Source organism: Apis mellifera, linkage group LG4 (genome assembly GCF_003254395.2).
Source record: "Apis mellifera strain DH4 linkage group LG4, Amel_HAv3.1, whole genome shotgun sequence".
NCBI classification, from domain to species: Eukaryota; Metazoa; Arthropoda; class Insecta; order Hymenoptera; family Apidae; genus Apis; species Apis mellifera.
The window spans coordinates 6389942-6415371 of NC_037641.1; the positions used below are offsets into that span (position 1 = coordinate 6389942).

Consider the following 25430-nt stretch of genomic DNA (forward strand, 5'->3'; position numbering starts at 1 on the left):
GTTACAAGAGCTGCATAAATGTGGTCCTGCTTTTGGATCATAAAGTGAATAAATGGGCAATCGCGATTTTTTAATTAGTGTTGCGAAAAATGAATTACGGGTTGAATTAGCGTTGCGAACAAATAATGATCGCGTTTACTTTTAGTGTTGCGTTTCACGAGACATCGCGATTTTTTTTTAATAATTTTAATTTTGATAAAATAGAATTTTTTAAAAAGTAGTATTAAATATTTTCATGTTTGAGTATTAATTATAGAGATATTAATTTTCAATTCATTTGTATTTTTATTAAATTCATTTTAAAAATTAGTGTTGCGTTAAAAAGTGATCGCGTTTTTGAAAGTAGTGTTGCGTATAAAATGCCCACGATTTTTCCACTAATTACTGTGGAAACTTTGGATCACTGAGTGTGATCCCTATAGCCTGTTCTGGCTATTTTTTCTTTTTCAGCACCCCCAAATATTGAAGCATTGTTAAAGAAAATACTGCTAAAAAATTTGACCATTTGAATTTTTAATTTTTCTAGTATTATTTAAAATTAATATAATTATAGTAAGAATATTAATTTATTTAATATTAAATAAATTAATATTTAATAATTAATTTTTATAATATATATAATTATTAATTTTTAATAATTAATTTATTTAATATTAAATAAATTAATATTCTTACTATGATGTATTAATATAAATTCAATTCATTTTCTTTTGAATAAATGACAATACTTATTCGTTATCAAAATTAAAATTATTTAGATAAATTTTTTTTTTATTTAGACAGATTTTTCTCTATGTCAAAAAAAAATGAATTATTTGTATTTATTTAGTTGTATTTATTTGTATATATTTTTAATTTTTTAATTATAGTTGCACAAATATTCAAAATTCCTATGTAAAATATCAAAATTAAATTTTTCTTCTTTAAAATTTTTAATTTATTTATTTTTATTTATATATATGTGTATAATATTATATACATATATATAAATAAAAATATTTTTTGTATTCATTTATAATTACTTATTTCAAATTTTTTTTAAATTTACTTAATTTATAAACATACGAGGCGAGATACATATATTTTAAGATTAGTAAGATAATTTTAGATTTAAATTTTATTTTTAAGTTTTAGATTTAACTTTTATTTTTAAGTTTTACTTTTAAGTTTTACTTTTAAGTTTTAGTTTTAAGTTTTAGTTTTAAGTTTTACTTTTAAGTTTTAGTTTTAAGTTTTACTTTTAAGTTAGATGTTTATATTAAATTGTAAGCATATTCCGTACAAAGATACGCTCCTTAACAGAAAACGAATTATAACAAAATTATAAATTCAATCCTTTCGCTTTTTCTCTCCTCTCGAATAGAAACAAGTTGTTGTCTTCTTCTCTTTCACTTTCTTCTCAAATCCTCATTTTTCTGTCTAAGTGAATTAGGAAATTCCATTGTTTCCTTGTTCCTTTCAATGTTGTCAAGACGTAAGTCTTTTTCTTCAAGACTTATTGTCATTGTTCAATCCTTGATTGGTCATTGTTCATCTGACCAACTCGTAGGTTCATATCGACGTAAGTCGTGATGAGTGAGTTTCGATTTTCCTAATTTTGGGTTTTTACATTTCTTCTTGAATATTTTTCCCCTGTGCTTGTTTTTCTTCCTTTTTAGTAGCGATTGGATATTCAAATATGGATTGAATAATTAAATAATTTTAGATTCTTTCTTTTATTTTTCGTTTTAAATAGGAGCGTATCTTTAGTACGGATGATGCAAGTAGGTTACATGATTCGTAGATTTAAGATTTAGAATTAAGATCTAGAATAAGATTAGATTTAAGCGTCATCGTTGGACGACGTGGGATCAATTGTATAAAATGAATTGTATAAAAATTGTATAAAAATGAAGATGAATTATAAATATGGAATATATATATAAATGATTTTTATATATATGAAATGAAAATGGAAATGGAAAAATGAAGATGGATGAAAAACTTTTTTGTATCAATGTAAAAAACTTTTGTAAAGATCGATGTAACAATAACATGTAATAAAATGTATTGAAATTATAATTTTTAAGATTTATTTGTGTATTTCTTATTTATTTCTTATGTCTATTATCTTCTTGAGTTAAGTATCATTAATTTTTATCTTTCTTTTTTATTTTTTAGATGGGTCTCGATGCGTAGTCACCTCCTCGTGGGTGAGACCCGGTAATTGCCATCGCTTTTCAAAATTTTCATTTAAAGAAAGAATATATAAGTAATAAATATTTAGTAATAACTTTGGAAAAGCGATGGCAAGCTAAGAACTACGCATACCTGCAGTCCAGTCCGAAACATGATCTTAAATTATTTTCAAATATCAGACTGGACTGCAGGTATTAATCTGTTCAAGGATATTCTCGTTAATTCTTCCCCGTTTCTGTTTCATCTCTCTAAATTTTTTGACAAGATAAAATCTAAAAAATTTTACATCAATTCTCTCCTTTCTTTTTTTTAACGAGAATATCCTCGACACAGATTACTATCAATAATAAACGAATAATTAATTAGATTAATTTTAAGCATTATTCAAGTTTAAACGCATTCCGTATCAAGATATCTCATCTCTCCAACTTAAAGCGAAAAATAAATGTTTCAATTCTTTTACACTCTCTCTTATCTTTCTATTTTCGTCTCTTTAATCTATTCTTATTCGTTTTCTTTTTTTTTCTTCTTCTTCCTCAATTCATCCTAATAGATATTTTGTTGCTTTTTTCCCTCGCTGTCAACCGCATGTCATGCAACAGGTGGCAGAAGACGTTGGACGGGTGCTCTACTTCCGGTGGTCAGTCGAGGGTCCGCTCGATTCCTACCTTTGAGCACTCGATCAGAGTTTAGGTCTCGCGGTCGAACATCGTTCTCGTAAATCGGCTCCTCCTTTCTGTGACGTCAGGATGTAAATCGTTTCTTCTCTGAGACCGCTGTCGTAACCCTTGGACTGACCACGAGCATCATCTGTCCAACGTCCCTCGTGAGTCCATCGACGTAAGTCGTGATGTATGAGGGCGACAGAAGGTTGGTTTTTTTTTTTTAAGGTTCTTCTTCTTTTTATCGATCGTCTTATCTTCTTCGTCTCTTCATTTATATTTCAGTCGCTTTTCTTTTTAGCATTACGTTTTTTCTTTTTTTTAAATTGAATTATGAAAATGACCAGCATTTACTTCTTTCGCTTTAAGTTGGACGAGAGAGTATTCTCGATACGAAATATGCAAATAGAATGTTAAGATTTAGATTAAGTTAATTTAAGATCTCATAGATGTTTCTTATTAAGTGTGATACTCTCATTTCTCACACTGATGTGAAGAAGTGAAGATGTGAAGATGTAAGATCGTATAAAGGAATGAATTTATTATTGATTTTACGATTGGAAATTATCCTTCCTTTCAATTTTGCTGTTCTTTTTAAAGGATAGATATTATTAAAATTAAAGCAAGAAATTTATATTAATTATAACTCTTTCACATCTTTCTTCCTTAACGTTGGAGATGTTAAAACACACATCGGATTACCGATATTATACGAAATGTAATTTCTCGTGTAATTTCCGCTCGTTAAATATTTTCATATTTTAAATTATCCTTTGTCCCGTAACTCTCTCGTGCACCGTTAAAAATCTCCTCTCCTAAACAGGAAAAGTCAGCAGCGCATGGTACTTCACCATCGTGTAAATTGTAACAAAAGGAGCACCTCCCACCAAACGAAAAGAACGGAAAGAAAGAAAGAAAGAAAGAAAGAAAGAAATTTCGTTACGTCGCGGAACAGGTCCGAGCATTGTTCCAAGCTTGACTCTTTGCGGAAGAGAAAAAAAGAAAGAAAGAAAGCTTAGAATTATTTAATTTCTCTTCGACATTATATTAAATCCATTTAAAAATTGGAAATTAGGGCGAGGAGGGGTTGCGATAATTCCAGCAAGCGTTTAAAAAAATGCTCGAGCAGGGATCACTTCTTAGTTAAGTCTTCCCTTCGATCTTTCTTTTTCTTTCTTTTTTAATATTCATACGCGAGAGAGGTTGACCGATATCATGAAATATTCGCGTCGCTTCCCTCCTCTCTTTGTCCACTTTTTAGACACGTATCTCCGGGGAAATCAATATCCTCCAATTTTTCCCATGCCCCGAGACTTTTCGTATTTCTCGCGGGATCGATCCCTTTACTGTTTGGGGGGAGGAAGCAAGGCGTTGTCCGCGTTTTAAGATACACAGCGCATCGAACGCCTCTTGTTTCCAAGGGCGAATCCTGCCTGTGATAGCGAGAATTTCGCAGATAATTTCGCAAGCATTTTCGAGATCCTTTTTTTTTTTTCAAAAGCGAGGATCAGCTTCGACAATCTGTTACGGTTTTTAAAAGGCTGTTTTTATATTTAGATGAATATTTGATCGTTGAATAGGTCTCAAGAAAATTGGATTTTATTTTTTTACAATTCTGTTAAATTTTATAAAAAAAATTCCAGAGTAATAAGTTTATTTAAATTGACATCTCGTTTTAATAAAAGGCATTGTCTATGTTTTAGATAGATCCTTTTTTTTCAAAAGCGAGGATCAGCTTCGATAATCTGTTACAGCTTTTTTTATTAAAAGATTGTTTTTATATATAGATGAATATTTGAATAGGTTTCAAGAAAATTGGATTTTATTTTTTTACAATTGTTAAATTTTGTAAAAGAAATTCCAGAATAATAAGTTTATTTAAATTGACATCTCGTTTTAATAAAAAGCATTGTCTATGTTTTAGATAGATCCTTTTTTTTCAAAAGCGAGGATCAGCTTCGACAATCTGTTACGGTTTTTAAAAGGCTGTTTTTATATTTAGATGAATATTTGATCGTTGAATAAGTCTCAAGAAAATTGGATTTTATTTTTTTACAATTGTTAAATTTTGTAAAAAAAAAAAAACTTCCAGAGTAACAAGTTTATTTAAATCGATACGAGATTAAAATTATAATATCGTACAGATTGCAATCCAATCGGCCTTGAGACTTATCATTCTCCTCGGGTATTATCATGCTGCGCGAAGCAAGCGATCCAAGTGATCCGATTCATCAACGTTCAAAAGTTATCGCATCACCAACTTTGCCGCCAACTTCCCCCCTTCCGTCCATGAAACGACAATAACCAGCAACGAGAAAAAGTGGTTAACAACGTTACCGTACCGCGGACAAATCGTCACGGACAATCCCTCGAGATCCGAGAGGGATTGCTCGATTCGAGGGGATTAATCCCAACAGAGAGAGCGTACAAGGGACGTTTTCACTTTGATCCGATTTCTTTGGCCGCGTGTTTCGAGCTAACGAGAGCTACATTAAATTCATCGGCTAATTCTCTCCCCGTCCTCGTGAAAAAATGCCCATTCTTGAAACGAAGTAATCACGACAATTCGTGGAGAAATAATAATACTTTGGAAGAATCTGGAGAAACTTTGGTTTACATCACTTTATAATCTCGTAATTTTAAATGATTAATGGCCACACAATGTTTCGAATCAAAGTTCAGAGAAAGGAGAGGAAGTTTTTAACAGAAAATGGTAGAATTTTTGATACGGAAAGAGATTTAAATAAGGGTATATCGGGGAAAGAGGACGCTTGATGAGAGAATAATTTTAATCGCAATCAAAGAAACCAGTATTGGCGACGATCGTTGGAAGTGGAAAATAAAAATGTAAAACACGGTGACGAGAAAGCTGAGCGGACATAAAGTGAATTACAAAAGCGGCCGTATCCCGGCAAGAAATAGTTACACGTAGAAAATTCAATTCTCTGGAATATTCCCACAATGAGCTGGAAAGCGTAAAAGCGTTTTCTCAAAGTGAGTTCACGTTCGCCTTGTTGCGCGCGGATTAGACACCGATTTATATTCATTACGGCTCGTTGCTGTCCCGCCATCCGCCTCATTAAAATGGATGAAAGTGGTATCTACGATCTATGAAAAATTTCCCGAAGCAACGGCAGAGGAAGAGGAGTTGGAGCAAAAAACTGAAAGGCCATCGACAGCGTTAGACGTCACGTTGCTCGTCTCGTTTTACTTTCCTCCACGATATCACGGGAGGACGTCTCTCTCGAAAATGAAGCGAGAAACCACCGTTCAATCTTTGCCAAACCGCACGAAAGTCTACAAGTTTGGATATATATATATATATATATATATATATATATATATATATATATATATTGGACGTGTGTATGAAACACATTAAAGAAATCGGAAATTTTCGAGAAGATCGATGGCCAACGTTTTGCCGTGAAGGTAAAGGGAAGTTGGGAAAATTGCTGAACTATGGAGTTGTGTTAGTTTTTAGAATGTGTTTCTAGGGTCAGAAATAAATGCAAATTTATTGACGAATAGAATAGTGATAAAATGAATAGAAAGTGTATACGATATATTACTGTAAAGTGATAATTCTATTTTTAATTCGATTCGTTCAATTAATGTATTTTGATATATATTCTTTTTTTCGTATCGTAATTCAAAGGATATTTTCATTCAATTGGTCGAATTTTAAGTTTACGATAGAAAATCTTATGCAACAGGAAAATATTGGTTAAATTAATTATTGAGTGATAATTTGTTTAACGTTTTCTCACACGGTGGAACGTATTTGAACTGTTTCGAATACTTTGTAACGAGCTTGGCAAATAACATAAGAGTCGGATAACAGTGATTTGCCTCATGAAATCTTGTAAATTGAACTAAATTACCCGCTAACTTCATTGGAAGTCTAAGTACATTTTAGCGTTGACTGGCTAATTGAAAATAACTCGAAATTGGTTGCTTTTACAATTAACTAATAGATTGACAACCGTCTGATGAACTACCATTAGTGGTATTTGTGTGTACAATACAATTTCCACGGTCCAATCCGACCGAATTATCGCAGATTTAAATTTTAAAGATACTTTTAACAGCGCTTTAAATCCCCAACTTGAATAAGAGATCGAGAATGAAAACGTGCTCTTTGTGCTCTGAAACTTTCAACCAGTGCTAAAAAAAAAAACACGCATCGTAGCGATATTAAAATTAAGAAAAATTTAAACCGCTCTAATTCCAAAGATAATGACTTCCGGTTGATGAATAAAAAAACCGGCACAGAAGCGCGGTACATTTCCCTTTAAAACGCTTTTTAATTTATCCCGATATGATTCTCGAGATATCATCGTGGAAAGAAAAGAACGATTAAAAATCATTTGCCTTGAATCTGATAAAACTCTATTAAAATTAGAAAAACTTTGTGCAAGATAGCGGTTTCCGGTCAACGAACGAACGATGGTTAAAAGCGCAGGATCTTCCCCTTTAAAACGCTTTTTCATTCATCTCGATACGACTTCCGGTTCCCGAGATATCGTCGTACAAACAAAAAGGAGGTTTTTTTGATCATTTGCCTTAAAATTAGAAAAACTTTGAACCGCTATAACTCGGAAGATAATGACTTCCGGTCAACGAATGGACGATCACCAGAAGCGCGGAACCTTCCCCTTTAAAACGCTTTTCCATTTATCCCGATACGACTTCCGGTTCCCGAGATATCGCCGTGCAAAGACAAAGGTAATTTTTAATCGTTCATCCATCTCCATCCTCGTTGCTTACTCGGACCTCTCGCTCGCGCCTCGCCTCACCGACCTACCCCAAAGTACAAACGCGATTCCTGGAAGAACCGTAGTTTCCAGGAAAAAATATAGGTCGCGGACCCATTCACAATCCATCTTGAACGCTACGAAAATTTCTAATCCTTACATCTCCGCAACGAATCGAGATGAATCAAAAAGCAATTTCAATGGCATAGTTTTCCTTTCTATTCTCTGACTGAATCTCGATGACAAAATTCTCTTCTCGCGAAAAAATAAAAGTTTTTGTTCCCGATGAACGATATTACAGATACGATTTACATTTATTTCCATATACTTGAAACTAAACTTTACATAAGAAAATTCGTCATAAGAAAACAAATGTCTTCTTGTTAACAACGTTCATCAAAGAGGAAGATTATTCAGTGAAGAGTCAAGAGTCGGCCACGTCGATAAGTCGATAGCACTCTCCGGATGGATCCGCGTGATCAAGGGATGATCCTCCTCGTGAGAGAGAGAGGCTCGCCACGTAATCCTACGAAACCTCGGGGATAATCCGGCGTACTGGAACTGGAAACGTTGGCCCCCGATCGAACCCTTTTATCCGTTTCGGCCAGCGACGGCCACCGCCATTTACATTTCCGCCCGTCCCCTCTCACGCCTTATCTCGCCTCGACCTCGTGACCTCGCGCTTAAACGTCGATCCGACGTCGTGTTATCGTGTGACCGCGCGGGGGCGGCTTTATCGGCCGCGACAGGGATCGCGGAAATCCACGATATGTTTCGCCACGAAATAGATTATCCCGCGCAAGAATGATATCCAGCCTTGATGCCAGAGAAAGGATACAGAAGTTAATAAAAATTTATGGCCGGATAACCGCGTTTCTTTCGGAAAAACGTGATATAACGTGTTGGTGTTTCGGGGGGTTGGATTTGGCCAGAGAGGATATTTTGTTATTTTTAGTTCTTTTGGGTTTTTTTGTAATCGTTTCTTTAGTCAGTTTAAACGTTAATTGAAAATATTTTATGAGTAGTTCAAGTTGATAGTAGAATAATATAGTTTTTCAATTAGCTTTTTGAAAAATTCTTGATAATTCGTCTTTAATATATTCATTCAAAGGTGAAAATACAATTTATCGAGCTATCGAAATTTTAAAGTGAAGATAATTAATATTTCAAAGAAGATTTGGTCGAGAGAATCTGAAAAAAAATCATACATAGGAAATAAAAGAATGAAGAATTACAGAAGTTAATTAGCTTTAGCTTCGAGATAAGATGATCGGTGAAACGCAATTTCGTCGAATTGACATATCGATTTTCGAAATGACGGTTAAACCGAGATCACGAGATAATGATCGAGGATAATAATAATAATAGTTGGGGATCGGAGATGGCCACTAATTGCAAGGAAAACTGACGAAGTTTACGTTTCATCTGTCTGCCGAGAGTGTTTGTCTTTCGTCTCTTCGCCAGAGCCGGAAGAGTCTGGAGAACTTCCGCCATGGTCGTTCTCATGGAAAGTTGGTAATTAGGAAAAACTATTTTACCCTGATATCGCGCGAAATGAGGAAAAGTTGGATCGTGATTTCGACTGTTGAAGAATAGATTCTCTAACGATGGAGGATTTTATTAATTTTCCAAGTAGAGTGGAAAATTATATATAATTTGTAAAAAAAGAATATATCTCACGTTTCCAAATTGAAGAGGAGTATGATATGGAATTCACATTTGACAGTGTATCGCAATTTGACAGTTTTTCTGAAAACGCGGAAAATTTTATTCGCGTTGAAATATTAATTAAAATAGAAATTGCAACGAAAAATTCTCGATTCTATTTAAATTGAGTTTATTTATTTATCGTTGAATTACACAGAAATAAAAATTGTGTTCGTTCATAGTTTGAACAAACGTTGCTATGATATAACTTTATTTCTGTAAAAAATATTCATTTCAAGATCTGTTTAAATAATATCGCGTAATGTTTATTAATAGAAACATCTGTGTTTATTCTTAAAACCGTGAAATTTTTATTATTCGCACAATTCTACCTGTTGAGCAGTATTAAAAATTTATAAATTCGAATTTGCAAAAAAACAAAAAAAATATTAAAACATACAATTATTCGGTAAACATCGTCGTTCTCGCACAACGAGACAAACGTGCATCGAAAATAATCATCAACGTTAATTGTTACGATATTTGTAACAATTTAACGGGACAAATATTTTTCCATATATAATAAATGTAAATATTAATACATTTCTCTCTTATGAAATAAAAAAAAAATTCACTTGTTACTAAGTTTTTGCATCAATATCGAATCGTTTTCTATAATTCTTCGAGTTCTTTTTTCTCAATTCAAAGATGGAATAAGAAAGAAGACCAGAGAATATGCAAAGAGCAGGGAATCGATAGAAAAAAAGAAAAAAATTCTTCCATCGAGCAATTATTAATCTTTCAACGAGGAGGTAAATTACGAGAAGGAACAAAACGTACGTCGAGATCGAGCGAAATAAACCGTACGAATTTAATTACACGGACTGAGCCAAGATTACGGATGCTCGAAAAGTAAAAGGAGTATATATACAGAGAGCGTCTCACAGCAGGAGGAAAAGGAGGATAATCGTTAAAAACCGAAATGAAATTTTCGGGACGGGCGTAGACGTCGCCCGTTCGCCCTCATTTATCTTCCAAACAGTGACAAAGAAGGGGCAAATGGGTTGTAGCAACCCAAGAGAGAGAGAGAGAGAGAGAGAGAGAGAGAGAGAGGTGGAGAGGAGAAGATAGGGTTGAAACGAAGAAGCCGGTGGGCGGAACGAATCTCGACAGCAGACTGGAGATTTTCCGGAAGCTGAACACTGGAACGAGCCACCTGTGACAAATTATGGCCGAGCGAAGACCTTCCAATCGGCGCCATATTGCATCGTGAAGATTGTCTGTTCACACGTGAAAATCTATCAGGATTGTTTTTTAGCTTGGAAGATTAACAAAGTAGGGAGAAGTGATTCTGTCCCGATCCAGACAGATTTTTATTAACTCAGAAATTCATCTATTCGAACAAAACTAATCATTTAGAATTAAATATTAATTATTAGTATTTTTATAAAGAGATATATATCTTGGAGTAAATAAGATAAATATAACGATATAAAAATATTAGAGAAAAACACGTTTTAAAAAATCCATGAAATTACTTTACTCTGGCGTAAAAATTCTGAATTTAAAAAGAAGAAGAAAGAAAAATGGATTCGATCGGTTCATCTTCCAAATGGCTTTTAATAAAAAAAAAAAAAAAGAAACGAAAAGATCGGTGAAGAGAGATTGATAAGGTTATCGACGCCTCGTCAAGACGGAGACTGGTTAATTACTCAAAGGAAAATGGAGGAGAACGCGTGTTTTTTTACGTTGAAAAAGTGCGCAGCACTCTTCTTTCGGACGAGACGATGGTTGACGAGCTTTCATCGCGACGGGGGACGGCTGATTGGAAAGTTTTTTGTCGAGATGGATTTTCGTTGAACGGGAGGCGTAATGGGTCCAATCGAGGAGATCGAATCGAGGACCTAATCTCGGCGGATGCTTCGGAAGATTATATCGAGAAGCTTGTTTAAAAAACTGTGAGAATTCTCGACTACGATGGACATAATTTATTCAAACTTTATTATTAAATGAACACCAATTTTTCTGACTTAATAATACGATGAATTGTAAAATGCAGCCATTACAATGACAACAATTGTTCGTTCTCGCAGATATCAAGATTTAAATCACTCAATTTTTTATTATCCAGTGTTTTTAAAAATGGCGGATTCGACAGATTTCGTGAAAAAAAAATCGTCGAGAGAAAAAGAATCATCGAAACGGACCACCCCGAACGACGAGGCACGATTCCTCCCGAAACTATCCTCGAAAACATTTTACGCGCTTCTTCTCTACCTGCTGGCTCCTCGGCCGGATCCGCCATCGTCATCGTCTTAAGCCTCGAAAAGAGGCTTACGCTGATTGACGTGGAAGTTAGCAGAACTGCCGGATCGACGGTTTATACGTATTAAGGGCAAAGGATTTTTCCTTTTTTTATTGTCCAAAGCTATCCCCTTCCTCCTCCTCCTCCTCAACTCCACGCGATACCGACTTGGACAGCGTGTATCGCAACACGGTGAGAATGCTCTAAGCCTTGTGCTCTATCCGTGATTCAGAAAGCGATCCCTGCCTCCTCCCCTGTCTCCCGACAAGAAATCGGGACTAAATCCGATCGATCGTGATCTCTCGGAGGATTCTCTCGAGGAGAGCGAGGAATTAGTGATCTTAGGGAGCGAGGAATTAGAGCGTGGAGGGTCATCTCGGATTCGAAGAAGTAAGAAGTGGTGGAGGAGGAGAGAGAGAGAGACTGCTGCTTGTCAAGCTGTTTGATCGGGAGGAGGGAGGTTTACGTTTGTTGGAATTTTAAATTGGCCGGGATTTGTGTCATCGATGTTATTATTCATTCAGAATTTATTACTTTTTTTTTCCCCCCATGAATTTTCAGAGATGGATTTAATTTTCGAAGAAAAGATAGATAAGATTCTCTCACACGTCAGATGAGTTAAAAGTTAAAAGTTCAATGCTTCGAACGGGGGGGACAGGATTTAATGTCGTCGTTGTCAGTTTCTCTCCTCTCTCTCTCCTGCAAAATTTTATATTTTTTTCATTTATCACACTTTTTTTATGGGGGATTTATTTCTGGTTCAACTGGTTTTAAATCATCCGATTGTATATCCTTCCCAATCTGAAATCAAATTTCAATCCTCAAAATATACAATCCTTCATTTTCTTCACGATACCATTTAGGATCATTTCAAATACAAATCAAAGAAATCAAAGGATTCCTCTCTTATTTAATATTCGACTGAAACTCAAAGAAAGAAATAAGAATGTAAAAAAGATCAAAGTTTCAGAAAAGTTATTTTTCCAAGCATATCGAGCAGAGATATATTTTAATTAATCTTGTTGGATATTGAAGGATAGATAATCGAGAACTATCGTGGTTAATTTTCTAGATATAAACGTTTCACCATGTGACCCGATAACTTTCGAGGATCTCATCATCTCGGTGTTGCGAGATCAGAGATAACCAGCGTTTATGCCGGAGAGGATTTCAAGTTCGACTAGAGTCTAGAGCTAGAGCAAAGCGAGTGGCTCTCGTGCAAACCCTTCATCTTCTCCGTCCCACTTTTAAACCTCCACTCCCATCGAGCTGCCCCGGATTGTAACTGGAGTCACAATGAGACGTCATACATCTCGTTTTTATCCCGAACTTTGTATCATTACAAAAAAAGATCTGTATGGTTATATTATTTTCATAAGGTTTTGATAAGAATAACAAATTTTCGAAATTATTTATAAGTGGAAATAATTTTTAAATTTTGGAATTAGATACAATTGAATGTTTTCTTTTTTTTTCTAAATAAAATAGAGAGGACGAGGAGGAGAGTATGAATAAAGAAAATTTATCTAATCGATAGATTTTATGATCGCGGAAATAGATTTGTAGGATCGTTTACACTTTTATTGGAAATAAATGAAAACAACCCCCAGAAGCATCGGTAGTTCAGTGGTAGAATGCTCGCTTGCCACGCGGGCGCCCCGGGTTCGATTCCCGGCCGATGCAAGGGATGATGGGTTGTTTTTACATTTTTTTAATCACTTCTCGTTGGAAATATTCCAATATTCAACCTTTCGTATCTAACAATTAACGTGCAATTAATAAAAAATATATATTATATATATATAATTTCATATACTTTATTAAAAAGTATCGTATTATTATTTCAAATATCATATTGTTCTCCTTAACTGGATACGCTAGAAGAAATTTTAACCGCATTTCTCGTATTTCCCCATATTTTCCCGTAAGAAAAATTTCTCTAAGAAATTTATACTCGAGACGTAATACACGATTAAATGAAAATAGAGCGATAAAGTATATTTCGACGAGGTCGAAATGGCCCATATTATGATAAAAAAAAATCTCAGAGAGAGGAGAGGGAACGTTGAATTTACGAATGGTTAACAGTAAGGTAGCCACATCTGGCGAAAACCAGAGGAAAATCCCACGTTCGATGCGCTCCTACGGTAATATCGCGGAACATATGCTCGGTCGTGCAGGCATCAATGTTTTATACATTGTATCCGCAATTCCGTATAACTAAAAATTTCACCAAAGATACTCAGCTCGGTCAAAAAATTCTCACAACCTGAGAAAAGTTCATGGTTCGTAAAAACGTTTACGTTTTTTCGAAAAGATTTTAAAGGAAAATTCAACAATTTTTTTAAAGGTATATACGGCACACTTTTATCATATTATTTTTTATTCGATAGAAGAACTAATTGGTGTTCAATCATGTTTTTTATTTGAATAACCTTTTACCGCAAAATCAATAATAAATAAATCCATCTGTAATAATAAACTGGAGCAAAATGGAGGATAAAAATCGACTCCAAAATCGCACGCAACCACGTTCATTTGCACAAAGTATCATTGGCCAAATACGCGGAACAAACGTTTTCAAACCCGGTTCAACAAGACCAGTGGATCCACCACTACACGCTCCTATTGAAAAGCCTAAACTTTGCCGAAGCGGAGGGGCAAAACGCATGACGCACTTTCCAACCCCGGCCGTCCGTCAATGGGAACGCACGAACACGAGGCCGGGCGCAAATATTTGCACGTTTGCACGCGGCGTGGATCAGCGTGGTTCGCGCTTTGGGGCGCGCGTGACGCGAGGAGGGAAGAGGCGGATCGGGCATAAGGCGGCGCGGCGTTCCACCGTGACACGAAGTAATCGGGCATGGAACCGGTTGAACACACGCGACTATAGGCTTTCCACTCCTCTCTCGATTGTTTCTTCGCGCGTCCACCCTCTCGCCACGTGTCATTTACCAAGAGGTTGCTTTCGCGGTTTATTGGTCGCGGAATGAAAACTGACTACTTTTTTTACTCTTTTCTCTTTCTCTCTCTCTTTCGTTTCGTTTCGTGACGTTGATGAACGATTACCGTAAGGGAATTTTTTAAGAATTTTGATTGCTTCTCTCGACTGAGATTGCGTCTCTTCTATTGTTCATTTTTATTTCGTCTTGATTTCCTTAAATGAATGTATTAGTTGTGGATGTAGATGTTTTTTTTTTTAATGGGAGAGAAAAGAGTATTTTTTATCGTGGAAAATTTATCGAAGCGAACAAAATGAAACATTTAATATATTTTTAAGAAGATTTGCGAATTTGAATCAAACGATTTCGAAATTCATTAACAAGATACCATTACTACGAATCAATAATCAGATAGAAAGCTACACGCGATTCGAGAGATCGATAAGAGGGATAGGAGAGGCATTGCGCAAATTTCTACTGTTAAAAAAGTTCCAAGGTGAATGGTAACACCTACCTATCAGTGGTTCTTAATCTCTTTGATAGACAGAAGAGTGGCAAATTTACGAAATTTCGACGGATTAGATAGAATTTTTTAAAAAGTAAATTTTTGATTTCAGATTTAGATTCCAGAAGCAAATAGCCAGCCTGTTTAAAAGCGATCAAATTTATAAAAAGTATATATTTTCGTGATACGATCGTAGAAATTTTTTACTCACAATCAAAGCTCCGCTTAAGAGAACCACTGTGATCCGTGAGTGGAAAAGAACTTTCGTTCCTGCACATGCGATTTCCAGATCGTCGATTCTACGTGAACAAAGGATTGTTAATCACATTGTAAAAAAAGAAAAACGCGAAATTCCTCTCCTACGTTCTCGATGATCACGCGATTGATAACGAGAGAACGCGATTGATAAGATTGATTCGCGAGCAGGAACTCAGTCTTGGAAGATTAAATCGATCTTATTACCGGCCTCGAACCGATCGATGACCTACATTTCGTAATTCTCTTAAAATGGACACTTGAGCCACTCGAGGCGACCGCTTATCGGGATACAATAAATACTTGTGCGAGGTGTGTGTTTAAAGAACAAGGCTCGTATTGAGAGTAGCCTTGAAATAGGCTAATTAAAACGAATCATTGATGGATAATTTCCCCTATTGAACAGTCGAAGCATTGGACGATTAATTATCGTTTTGAGATGAAATGTGGGGAACATTTGTTTGGACACTCGTGTCGATGAATTTATACGAAATTATCAATTTCCATTTGAATTCTGAAAGATTTTCTTTTTTGAAGAAGTTTCTCTCGCATGCGAATTACGCATAATCAGATAATAAAAGTATCACGAAAGGAAAGAAATACAGTTTGAAAGAACGAATAATATTGATTGGGAGGAAACGAAACGAGAAAATCTGGTTTCTTTTTCCCGTTATCTCGAGTAATATGATCGATACAACCTCGTTTCGATAATTAATTAACCGGTAGATAAATAATTATATATCTGTCATTATATATAAAGTTTCGAAATATTGAGCGTTTTATCTTTTGTCACAAAAATATTTCAAAATCGTGTATCGATTTCTTTAAATCTTGCGAGAAATGTACAATTAAATAAATTTTCGCTCCAACTTCGACACACATACGTACACATACGCATACACATATATTTATAATATTGAAGAAATGCGAGACAGAGACGAATCTTAACCGAGCTGTTAGCAGAGAACGTCCACGAAGAGAAAACTGACTTCGGTTTCAGCTGGCACTAATCGCGGGATTATATTTTACACCGGTGTCAGCCCGCGTCGAATGCAAATTTGCATCTTTATCGTGGCAAAGTCTGTGCTGATGACAATGTTCGCTGACGAGCAAGAGCAGAGAATTTTTCCCTTCCCCTTCCGCGAATCATAAAACCATGCATGCATCATTATAACACCGTTAGACGATCGATGAAACTACGTTTGGAAAGTAAAAAAGTATGAAATCTTGGATAAGTGAGAGAAATTTTATAAATTCTCCTTGCGTGAAGCAATAATTAATTTTATATATTTGTTGATAATTGTATTAAAAAATTCCTTTTTTAATTATTACCTGATCCATACTGTTCGTGAATTGTAACCCTTCTGTTATTACAACATGGATTCAACGATATTAATTTATGTAACGTTTCTGTTTCAATGAACCGTTCCAATTCAATTTCCAATCCAAAATTTCTAATATTCAAACGAACGTGAAATCGTGATAGAAAATAAACGAAATTTCATACGTCATCCCAAACGTCGAACATCCATCCCTTGCAAAAAACAAAAAAGATACCCGAATGAACGACAAATCGCAAGAGGTATAAAGGTAAAAAATCCGTATCCCCCCTCCCCTATTTTCGATTTCACGATGCGCGACAGAAATCTTATTACGTAATTAATTTCGATGATAATTAAATTTGCATGTAATTACAAAATCCAATTAGCCAGGGGCTACGTCCTGTCGGTATGTATCGGCGTTTGCAAAAGGCAAGGGGAACAACAACGAGTGAACCGTGCGCACGCAGATCAAAGGAAACCGAAATGTGTTAGTTTATGAGAGACCGGTGACCGGGATCCACCCACAGGAGAGGCGCAACAGAGCGCGTTGCTTTGCATACAGGGTGGGGGGGAGGAGTTGGTTTGTATATATATATATATATATATATACCTGACTCGTATATACGCATTTGCATCTTTATCATCGTATCATTTGCAAACAGGCGCAATTTCTCGTTGATGCCTCATGACTCGTTGACAGAGAAACACGAGCGTGTTACACGCGCGTGACATGTCGTTTTCATCTATAATATCTCTATATTCTTCCGTTTCGTTGTTATTTTCGAGGAAAGGATGGATGGATGGATGGAGAGAGGCTGTATTTTTTTTTTTACAATTCGAAAGACGTTGCTCCGCTTCTATTGGCCCTATTTTCGAAGGGAGACAAGCAACGGCACTTGGCCTGGTAGTTTTCATGCGCAAGATATACGTACTTTGCGCCGTTCGAAGCACCCACTCGAGACAAGCCATGATCCCGAGTGCCCGCCCTTCTTGGGCCTCTCCACGCCCGCTTTAAAGCCCCCCTGAAAACCTTTAGTCACGGTGGAAACGGTGGAAGAAAGGGTGGAGTCGGTCCTCATATGGGAAAAACTTGAGAATGTGAGTATTCTTACACGAGGGAACATTGTTCTATCTGAATCGAAATTCGAGTTTCTCGAAGAAAATGTTTGGAAATTTTAAAAGTTCCAATCCATTTCTAATTCTCGAATCAACAACAGAATCCGAGAATCTCTTCGAGATATTAAAAACGATGGAAACGTTGGAAGAAAGGGTGGAGTCGGTCCTCATATGGGAAAAACTTGAGAATGTGAGTATTCTTACACGAGGGAACATTGTTCTATCTGAATCGAAATTCGAGTTTCTTGAAGAAAATGTTTGGGAATTTTAAAAGTTCCAATCCACTTCTAATTCTCGAATCAACAGAATCCGAGAATTTCTTCAAGATATTAAAAAAATAAATACATGTTTTATTTCTAAAACATCAACATTCTCTCCTTTTCTCGCGAACAATCAAAAATTCCCTTTTAACTTCTGAATTCGAATCTATATCCACCTGTCCATGCATTTCAAAAGCAATCATCGTCCCAATAAAGAAATTTTTCTTAAAACTTTGGTCGCTAATTGCAACCAAAGAAAAAGCCAAAAGATCAACGAAAGGAGAGGAAGGAAGGATGAAATTGGAAGAAAAATTCGAAATGCGTGCTATAATTTCCCAGGGACGAAGGTCGAAGGGGCGCAGAAAGAAGCATTGGAGAGGATCGCGGGCTACATTCAAGGAAGAAGCGGTTGGAAAAAAGGAAGACGACGCGGAAGGCGTCTTTTATCTCGGTCGATTCGTTTTATCGGCGCCGTTCAAGCCGAGCCGGATGATGAGTTTTCCTTTATTTGTTTTCATCTGGTAAGCGAGAGAGAGAGAGAGGGAGACGGGCTCCGTTCACCGGAAATGCTCCTCGGGGACTTGTGCCGGCAAGAGCGTTTCTGAAACACGAGGCTAAGCTAAACTCGTTTCGACCGATCACCGGCTATTGAGAAATTTCGTTCCACGCTATGCTTTTACGTGCTTTTGTTTGCGCGCGAAACGTTCGTGATGGAAATGACGATGGGTTGAAGTTGTTGAAGAAGAGAAATTTGACGTGTCTGGGGAAAATCTTGAGAAAAAAAGGATGGTAAGAGAAAGGGGATATTTTATTTATTTGGAAAGAATATTTTTATGCATATTTGTAAACCAGAATTGTTTGCTGTGTACTGGAAATTTGGTGATACTTGAAGAAAGAAAAGAATTATTATAAAAGGGAATTGTATAGAAGAAATTATAGAATTGTGAAATAATAAATTATTAAGTAAAGGAGGAGGAGGAAAAGGAAATGTATAGATAAAATGACGATACGAAATAAGATAATAACTTAATTTAAATGTAAAATAGAAACTAGTAGATAAGATTAAATGAAGCGGAAAATATTAAAGTTACGAGTTATCTGTGACACGATTTATGAATCGAGGAAACAAGCTTGAATAATCCATAATGATTTTACAATTTAAATGTTTAAATGATTTTCATTGATGAATTAATTTCACGAATATAACGAATTTATGAGTAGAAGACAATGTATTAATTCATTTGCAATTATTAAAATTAAAATAAAATAAATACACGAACGATTTTTTACTTCGTAAAGGAAATTCGTTTCCTTCTTATTAAATAGTCATCATAGTTAAAAATTGGCAAATCGATAAAGAAAAAGATGATGGAAGAAAGGAAAAAAAGAAAGAAGTCTTTCCTATCTCTAAAATGTTTCCAACGAGCGATCACGGAAGTATTCTTCTTAAGAAATGAAAATTACTCACGCCAACGAGAGCAGTATAATTATCCCGTTAATTAAGACTAGCTTAAAAAAGAAAACTTAATTAGTTCAAGAGAATTTCTCGTGAAAGTGGAAACTCTTTTGATCGATTAATCCAACAAACCAGTCCTTGTTTCTTCGTACAAGAACCAATCGATTGGAATTCAATAAATACGACAACAAGAAAAAATCTCTACTATTAAATACAAAAATAATAAAATCTTATACAAAATCATGATAGCAAATACATATGCATCAGATATTATAAAATTTCATTGGAAAAGGATAAAAATGAAAATTGGAATCTTTGGAAAAATACAAAAATTTGGAAACAAATTTAAAATCCTATAATGCAAATTTTCCAATTTTACTTTCCTTTTTTTCCAAAAAAACCAATAATATCAATGAAGCTTCTTCTTCACTAAACAAATAAAATATCTTCTTCTTATTACTAGATTTATCTTGATCCCCAAAGAAATTTATCCAACGATGAAACACGATGCTCGAAGGATAATACCAAGTTTCTTCTCACGAATTGCATGCAGATTATGCAACGATATTCCGACCAGTATCATTATTCGTCTACGCATCAAATGGAGGCGAGTTATAATAAACTTTAAATCCGATTACGTAACAACGTTCCAACAGAGAAGAACAAACTGCTCCAATTATCGCATGATCTCGATACATATATACATATCGAAATCACAAACCTTGAACCCAAGGATCGTTGTTGGATATTCTTTTCCAATGTATGCATGTATCACGCATTACGATTCGTTTCAAGTATTTGTCGCATTGTTTGAAACACGGAATATATAATTTCGTACACGTGAAAGTGTTATTTGAAAGTTTATGAAATATGTTAAAATGCGTTGGACGTAATGTTTGAACGTAAACACCGGCGCGTTTAAAATCCATTTACCGTTACCATGCGTCACACGCGTTATAACGACTCGCATCACGCTTGTCACGTACAACTACGGTGTAAATTACAGGTGAAATATATTCGTGGCGAAATTAGTTCACAAAAGGCGAAAGCTTTGTAAAGCGTCACGGATGTGGAGAACGTTTGCAATTAATAATTATAGTTGATTATTGTAACAATTTCTATATTGAAGAGAGAGAGAGAAAATATCAATCCGTCAGAGAATTTTTTAAAACGGAAGGAAATTTTAATTTTAAAAAAATTTTAAAATTCGAATATTTTTCTTTCTGACTGCATTTCGTGAAAAAAATTTAACGACTAATCAAAGCGATCCATGTATCGTTATAAAAATCTCGAGCGGCAAGATATCGAAACTTGACTTTCGATCCTCGATCAAGGCGTGACATTTGGCCTTTTCCCATGCAAATGTGGATCAGCGTCGCGTGAGTAAAGGGAAAGAGAATAAAAAAAAAAAAGAAAAGGAAAAGAAAAGTGGACTGACCGTGACATTGCGACGTGAAAGCATCGAACACGGTGAAATATCTCGCGTGCAACGTCTGTAATTTGTTTTCGTTCTTTTCATTCGTGGCCAAGTCTATCAGCGATGCGTAAAATTAGACTCTCAACCCGCTGGAGACCCTCGGCTGTTACCGATTCTAAGATTTCCCACGTGACACACGCGATATGCTTACAACTTATCGCGAAATTTCTTTATTCGAGGCAGCAAGGTCTGGATCGAAAATTTCCACGAGTATGTATATCAGGAAGTTGAGAAATCGAAAGAATATTTTATATTTTATATAATAATATTTTGAAATCCGATTCGACAGTTAATCGATTAATTTTTATTAAATTTTTTATTTTTAAAGAATTCGATTTCTTTCAGCATTTAATTTTTTTTTTTTTTTGATCTTTTAAATGAAATTCTTGGAAAAAGTTTCTTTTAATTTTCTTCCTTTTCTTTTTTTGTAATGTTTTTTTTAAAATGGATCCTCAGCTTCGATCGAAAATTTTTCTACCTTCCACACTTTAATATTTTTTCAATATTTTTTCGACTTCGAAGTCTTCTTTAATCCCCGGCATTTTTTTTTAAGTCTTCTACAAACTTCTTTAATGTTTCCCAACATCTTTTAATCCTCTTATCTTTCTATAATATGTTTCACCACTTTCCAAATCTTTAACAGTCCTCATTTTTTAATCCGGCAAACTTAATTTTCTTTCATTCGTCTTAAATGTTACTCAATCCCCTTCACTCCTTTCCAAACTTGTTTAATCCCTGTCCTATCCCTTCTTCTTTTGATCTTACATCTCATATTTTCGAGAAATCAAAATTTATGGCACAGAACGAGAAGTGATTATTTTTCAAATATCATTTTAAACAAGTAATCACGAAGATGGAACGTTCCATTTTATTTTCTTAAGATTGGGATAAAAAATATTTTCACGAAATAAATATTTCCTAAGGATATTTATTATCCGAGATGTTCTTCTGAATAATGAATAATTTTCACGATAATTTAAAATCAGTATATGGAGAAACGAACGTGATCAACTGGAGGCCGGTGTGCATCCCTTTAATTAAGGCTCTCGTGTATCAGCCCGTCCATTTGCGTGCAATTTTCTTGCAGATAAGATAAGGGAATGAATTTCGGTGGCCTGAAGAACTTTCTAGGCCGGCGCTTCTTGCAATTACAAGCGTAAACGCTTTTAATGATCGAATCTCGAGTCACGTTAAAACGTTTCGAATTAGAGCTGCTCGACGTGTTGTACAATTGTTCGAATTTCGAAGCAAACATTTTACTCGAAAATCTTTCCAAAAATTTCCCATAATTTCTTCAACCAATTTTCATGAGTTTCGAGTTATATAAGTTGGATTTTTTTTTTAGAAGAGTTGTACACGAAAATAATAGATTGGTTTGTGGAACGAGAATGTATTTATTATTCTATTTTAATTCGCAGTTGTTTAATCAAAACCATTTAATCGAAACACGTTGTTCGTATCATACATATTGGCATGATTACTTTCCACTGAAATTATAAAGTATATTAATAATATAATACGCTTGAATATCTTTGTTTGAATGTTTCCACGAACAATAAACGTTGTTTTATCTGTCGTTATACCATTTTGATCAAATTATTGAGACGTATTAAACGTGATAACAATCGTATTACTGATTTATATAAAGTTCATTAAAATTGAATAATGAAAAAATAATAAGAAATCAAATTATTTCTTGAATATTTCCTTTATATACTTTTATCAAATTTTCCTTTGATTTCCTATTTGTCGTCCACATTTTTGTATCATTCCTTTTTATTTATACTCATCTCATCGTTGCATAAAGCAAATCTTATACAATGGTGCATTAAAATTTGTATACAAATTTTCTAATTCTACACGTATGATATTTTATTTTTTTATTTATTTATAGTCACATATATCTCTTTATACCTCATTGTCAATTTTTATTTATTTTCATTTACTCATACTTTAATACTTTTTATTTATACTCATGTTCATCTCATCGTTGCATAAAGCAAATCCCGCACAATGGTACATTTAAATTTGTATACAAATTTTCTAATTCTACACGTATAACATTTTATTTTTTTTATTCATTTATAGTCACATATATATCTTTATACCTCATTGTCAATTTTCGAGATATATACGTATTTGAAACGTATTATCGAACGTTCAGTATCTTTCGTTGATTAGTATATTCCGACAATTTCCTCGCGCATAAGCGTCCCGAATCGGTAAACGCGAGTCCAGGATTTCCTTACAACAGATTCGCCTTAAGGAACGATTCCTCGTATGGTATGCAACCACTGATTACTTTGAAATCGTGTATCGTGCGCGTAATTATTATCTCTTCACTCTCTCATCCTTTTGTACTTGGTACATGTTAATGTGACGAAAAGTAATAATCGGAATCGCTTGAGATTTTTATCCCTTTTAAATACGCATTTAAATAAATGTTTTGTCGTCGGTATTATGAAATTTAACTCTGATAATTCTTGAGAAATTTTCGCGTTTTCTCTCTCTGGAAACTTGAAATATTTTTATATTATTCACACGTCCATGTGTTCGTATTCGAAATGATGCATTAACGAAAGAAGATAAACGAGAATATAAGAAACTTTTTTCTACTTCCATCCTAAATTAAAAATATTTCTCTTATTCCAACCCATTCAAAAAACCACGAAGAATATATATATATACATATTATAAATATTTCAATTTTTCTTTTCATATGCCAAATAAATTATTCCACTTACAAAAATTCATAAATCCTAAATTAAAAATATTTCTCTTATTCCAATCCATTCAAAAAACCACGAAGAATATATATATATATATATATATATATATATATATATATATATACACATATTATAAATATTAACTCTCAATTTTTCTTTTCTTATGCCAAATAAATTATTCCACTTACAAAAATTCATAAATCCTAAATTAAAAATATTTCTCTTATAGGTAAAGTACTTTCTCTTATTCCAATCCATTCAAAAAACCACGAAGAATATATATATATATATATATATATATATATATATATACATATTATAAATATTAACTCTCAATTTTTCTTTTCATATGCCAAATAAATTATTCCACTTACAAAAATTCATAAATCCTAAATTAAAAATATTTCTCTTATAGATATTTTCTCTTATTCCAATCCATTCAAAAAACCACGAAGAATATATATATACACATATTATAAATATTAACTCTCAATTTTTCTTTTCATATGCCAAATAAATTATTCCACTTACAAAAATTCATAAATCCAATTAAAATTCTGAATAATTATAGAAAAATCAGATGCACATTCTTTTCCCTTACCATTCAAATTCCTCTAATTACCTAATTTTACGAGAAATCATTAATCAATCCGATTCGATACTTGGAAAAAAAAATATATATATATATTCCACACACTTGCGAACGTGCACAACGACAATTCCGAACAACTCCTCGACTCGGACGTTATATAGAAGTTCGCGACATTCCGCAAACATTCCCCGGACGAGGGAGCACGGATTCGAGCATCCCGGCTCTTTGGTATCCGACAAATGTAACGCCCGGCTAAAAACGTATAGTTTAGCGTTTCTTATTCATCCCTTCCTCCTCTTCCTCCTCCTCCTCCTCCTGCCCTCCCTCCCTCTTCCTTCTTTCACAAGGGATTTTCGATCCCTTTTCGCGTGTACAATTTGGCTGCCAGATTCCAGTGGAGCCAGTTTCGCGAACTGTGGGCCAACCGCGAGAGACCCAACCGAGAGAAGGTACGGGCGGACGTGTTACACGGGAGCGCGCATGAAGGCATCTCCGGCCGAAATACCGCGTGTCATTGTATCGCGAGAAATCCACGGTGGATACGTTGGAACACGAATTGGATTGCAATTGCTATTGCAAAGTATTTCAATTTTCTTAATTGGGTGACTGCGGGCATTTTAATTTATCGAGCGGGGCTGATTGAGCGGGGCGGAGTAAGGTTTCGTGATTATCGGGGGGTGCTAATGCGGAATTAATCCCTCGAGAGGCGAATTGCGAGGCGAATTTTCCTATTGCGGAGCGAGTGTCGTATTGTTCCCCCGTAAGAATTATTAACTGCGCGATGAATTATAGAGGGTGTGTTATATGTATTGGAAACGTGTTGCTACGGGATAATTATTCTATTTTCTTTCTTTTTTAAATTGCGTGGAGTAATTGAAGTTTGGAAAGTTTCGTTCTTCTGTATATTATGCATCGTTGATCAATTTTTTAAATTCTTGCAAACTTAGATTTTACTTGGAAGAAGATATAACCGCGTGATATTTTTACTCTTCGAGTATTTCCTTGAAATTAAACGATAAAATTTCTACGAATTATAATATTTTATATTCTTTTTCCTTTTTTTCACACATCTCTCCCAAAAATCTCATCATCACAAAATTTTTCATAAATTCATGTACATCCGCGGTCTAATAATCGCGCCTCGACCACCGCGCGCGCAAACAACCGCTCTGAAAAAAAAAAAAAAAAAAGAAGAAACTCTCCGCTCCGCAGCAAACCGCCTTACAA

General features: G+C 34.7%; 1 protein-coding gene and 1 non-coding gene across 7 annotated transcripts in view; one reads left to right on the forward strand and one right to left on the reverse strand.

The window, feature by feature from the left end:
• Positions 1 to 25430, reverse strand: part of LOC100576383 (mannosyl-oligosaccharide 1,2-alpha-mannosidase IA) — a 477580-nt gene that overhangs the window by 414069 nt on the left and 38081 nt on the right. The window lies entirely within an intron of this gene.
• Positions 13162 to 13232, forward strand: TRNAG-GCC. Its single transcript has one exon. It is a non-coding gene; the product is annotated as a tRNA-Gly (tRNA).